This window comes from Triticum dicoccoides, chromosome 7B (genome assembly GCF_002162155.2).
Source record: "Triticum dicoccoides isolate Atlit2015 ecotype Zavitan chromosome 7B, WEW_v2.0, whole genome shotgun sequence".
Taxonomy (NCBI): Eukaryota; Viridiplantae; Streptophyta; class Magnoliopsida; order Poales; family Poaceae; genus Triticum; species Triticum dicoccoides.
In genome coordinates this window covers 668,111,151-668,115,773 of record NC_041393.1, presented here as the reverse complement: position 1 = coordinate 668,115,773, position 4,623 = coordinate 668,111,151, and positions in this window count along the sequence as shown.

The window sequence follows — 4,623 nt, the reverse complement described above, 5'->3', positions numbered from 1 at the left end:
CAAAATTATAGAATAAAATAACAATATCTGCAATACCTAATAGATAAAAGATGAAACTACTCTTAGATCGAATTATATAAATTTAATATTGTGGATAATGGTATGTTTTTCTAAAAACTTGGTCAAACATGTATTTGTTTGACTTTTGAAAAAACAAATACACTTTATATAAACGAACAGGGAGAGTAGTTCATTAAATCCATAGTTAACGTTCTATATGTAGAGCATTACTCCTCTCTCCGCTCCTCTTGAGCCAAAAGGGCCTCCCTTGTGAGGGAATTGCGAGATAGATCACAATGATATGAGAAGGGAGAGATTTAGAGAGATAGAGAGACGAATGAGTTGGCAATGTGACGATGTGAAGCGCATGACTATGACCGCAAATTTGGCTCAAAATTTCCTGGGAATTTTCCAATAGTTCAATCTCTATCCTGGCTTAGCTCGACTCAAGCCGAGATCTCTACTCGAACTGAGCTGAGACGTCACTCTAGTCATGTTTCATACTAAGTGAGTAATCAAATAGATCATGCACATTTTGTTATAGCTTGCCAGTATCTTTTTTTAAAAGAAGGTTAAACCCCCGACCTCTGCATCATTGTGATGCACACAATCATTTTTATTAATTATTATGCGAAGCCCAAAACAAGTGCAATCACGGCTGAACCAAACCATTACAAGATATGAAATAAACACCTACCGTTACTCTTTTTCATAGCAACGCTTTCAAGAAGGAATAAGTGCCTTTGCACTGATGTCGTCATGTTCGACTAAAGCCGGTCAAAACAAGGATTTTCATCCTGATTTCCGAAACAAACCACCGAAGGCTAGAAAATTAGTAAGGATACAACGCCTTCAACAAGACAACGCCGCAAGTTTGTCACAATTGAGCCCAACCAATCAATGGTGAGTTTTCACTTCAGACATGAAGTGGTGTTCCAATCATCATCTTGAAGACGGATCTTCCAGAAGTCACGCCAGCATGTACTCCACGCCAGAGCAGAATGGCACTAGCGGATGGGTCGAACAACTTTCCACGATAGGCCACCGCAACCATTCCATATGTGCGCAAACCGACGTGTAACAAATGCCATGACCTCGGGGCTGCTGCGTCAACGTCCTTTGCATGAGCTGCCACCACAGCCTCACGCGCCACCTGATCTACCACTTGCCACCACCTCGGCGTCCATGATGTGTTGCCTGCTCACTTCGTCGTGGTGGCCTATCATGCCGATCCATCCCTCCAGGGGATCCTCGGTGGTGATGAGATATAGCGCGGGTTGGGTGCGAAGGTGCATGATCCCAACCCTTGTAGCAGTCTGAGGAGAGCTCCGTGAGATTCCTCTGGGGCCCTCACCGTATGGGATCTCCCACCGGTTTGTGGAGGGAGAGGAAGGGCATGCTCTTCGGCCGCCCGCCACTGGCATGGAAGCCACAGGAGTGGCGGAGGGCGCTTAGTAGCCCGTCTGTGAAAAGCAGATGGGGGGGGGGGGTAACGTGGTTTTTTCATCTCCCTCTACAACTTGCCAGTAGAGTTGTGTTTATATCAGTTAAAAAACAGTTGGAGTTGTTGTTGTGTTACCTCAAACCCTAAAGATTATCTATTTGTGAAATGTCCTCAAAACATAAACCGGCATATGTACACCACAAGATATAATTCAAAGGCCACGCATGGCTAACAGAAAAACAGCATCTTTGCTTAATTGGCAAAGAAGAAAGCATATATTCCATCTACGGCAAAGAAAACGGCATGCCATGCATCCTCTCTCCTCACGGGAGAAGGCCAAAGGTATGGAACGACTGAGCTAGCTAGCTTTACAAGGTTCTTGCTCATCCTCTCTGCTTTTCTCTCCTAGTTAAATGGACGCCTGAAACCCTCCATGGTTTCCCTTTGTTTGGATTTGTGGGTTCCATATATATAGGGATTCTTTTAGTGACCTATGCAGACAATCTTCTATTCTACTAAAGTGGGAGAGACTATGAGTTGAACTTTGTTAAATTCGCATTCTTTGCAGCACCATTATCTGTCCCCCATGTACCTGTCGTCATTTCTCTAAATTATAATCCCTTGGTTCACAAATATAAGATGTTTGAATATTTCAACATTGACTACATACAAAATGAAATGAGTGAACAAACATGCTAAAACATGTCTATATACATCCGATTTAGAAAAAAGTTGAAACATCTAATATTTGTGAATGGAGGGAGTAGAACTTAAAATACTCTTAAAACTACACGTCATAGGCCTAAAATACGTGACGCATGTAGCAGTTATATTCCGATTCTTTGCAGCACCACTATCTGTTCCCCATGTACGTACTAGTACAAGTCTACAAGTCATAGGCCTCAAATAAACTTGATTCGGTAGCCAAGTAGACCTAGCATGTGTAGTTTAGGTTCATGCATCTATTTGATCACGAAATCAAGAACTATAACATCTAAAAATCGGAAATCGAGGATTAAAATCATAAAATGACTATACACAAAAAAACTCTCTTATTCCTAATCAATATAAAGCACCATCTTCCCTTAAAAGAAATGAAGAATTAAAAGGGGGAACATGTTTGGCTTGGGCAATCAACACAAATGAGTATGCCAAATATATGTCCTTGATTTATCTGGTGTGTAAACTAAAAATGATCACACGGGTACATCAGAAAAGGGCTGATAATCATGGGTTCAGATAAAGGGAAAGATGCATGGTTGCTCCGATCAGCTCTGAGGCAATGGTGGCTTTAGCTATAGGTTACTTTTTTGTTGTGAATGTTGTGATGCCTAGTTTTCCAACTAACAAGTCCCGGGGCTCAATGCAAACACATGCCTTACAAATTCCCAAACAATCTGCAAGCTATCATTTAGACATGATGATTGGTGGTGTTTGGGGGCATACACTCCTTTCCCATGCATCATTATCTATGTATGCATAGCTTGGCCCATTGATGATTTGATGCACCGATGATATAAAAGTACTCATTAAAGTATGACTCCTACTCACAATTATGTTTCTTAATTTGATACGCTACTCTTGGACATGCATGTTAGTAGTGCATGTAATTTTTTTAGTGGAGTAGTGCCCGTATATTGTACGCACTATAGGATTTTTTTTACTTGTACGCACTACAAGGTTTATGGTTATTTCTTTCCTGACTTCTTGTGATTCCACATAATTTTTTTTAGAATATGGAGTATATAAGTTGTGGCGGCTTTCAGAATTGAGTCATTTTGCAATTGCAACTAGAGCAAATCATCCGTGACGGTACCTTGTCAAGCATTAGCCACTCTAGCAGAGCGATATGATTGAAGAATATATTTGTTTGGCATTTTCATGGACATTGAGCAAACATTCTAAATGCCGGCTTAACATTATCTATTTTGATACCATGTGACTTACATGGCCGAGTATCCTACCAAGGAATCCTTGCGACCAGGTTGAACTCTTGACAACCAAGTAGAGTTACTTCAAAGATAATCTCCTTAAGCAATTACGTCCTAATTGGAGCGGCATTTCTACTAGTTGTTACCTCGGTTTGGCTTTTCAGAAATGACACGGTCTTTGACAAGAGAAAAATCATAGGTTGTGTACTCATATGCACATTAGCTATCAAATAGATGGGAGTTAGCCACTGCAATCTGCGCGCAACTGGAAAGGGTGACCACGGAAGGTGTTTGCCTAGCTAGCCTGGATGGATGACAGTCTAATCTCCGAATTAATGCTCCTCGATCTAAGTTGTTTTCCTTGTCCCGCTAAAAGAAATTGTTTTCCTTGTCCTGGGACTACTTTTATCTTAGGCTTGGCTTTAGTTTCATTGGCCATGTGCATCCTAAGTATGTAGAGGTCAGGAATTTTAACTCGTGCGTGGTTGTATGTGTATCGGCTCGATGCAACAGTAAGAATAAGTAAAGTTCCATATATACCAGAATGATTGCATTACACCACCGAGGAAATATAGTTCCACCAGTTAGATAAGATACAAGATTAATGATAGAACTAGCTAGTCGATGTGGATTATTGTATGGTGGTACACACTAAAATGCAAGTTAACCGTGTGTTCGAAAGCCTATCGTCTCCAGAGGATGTGGGAGCCATTATGATTTTTAGAATGCAATCATCATCTTATAAAGCATAAAAATAAATGAAGCAATCATAATTTCCATACATACAGATGAGCCATAAACTTCAAAAACAAGATGGATATATCATCGGTTGTACTTAAATAGCATCTCACTCAGCCATAAACTGTCTGGAAAACACTCTTTCGATAAGCATGACACCCACAAGCAGATGGTATTAAATTTAGTGATGCTTTAGCCAGTCAATAGCCTATTGCACGCGACATGTAGTACCCCCTGCAAAATCTCCACGCATCAAAGGAGCTGGCCTGCTATAATTAGTTAATACTTTGAGAGAAGCTTAGAGATGACAAAATTCGATGGTTGAATGGACAACTCTCCCTCAGTCTCATCTTTAGAAAAGAGGCGCGCGTCGGGACAGCGGCGAGGCTTCTAGTGGTTGGCGGTGGCTTTTCCTCTCCCGGGAGAATATCACCACCCGTCCATGAGCTTTCACGAGTAGAGAGAGAGAGAGAAGAAAGATAAAGAAACAAAGCCACTAAAGCAGAGAGA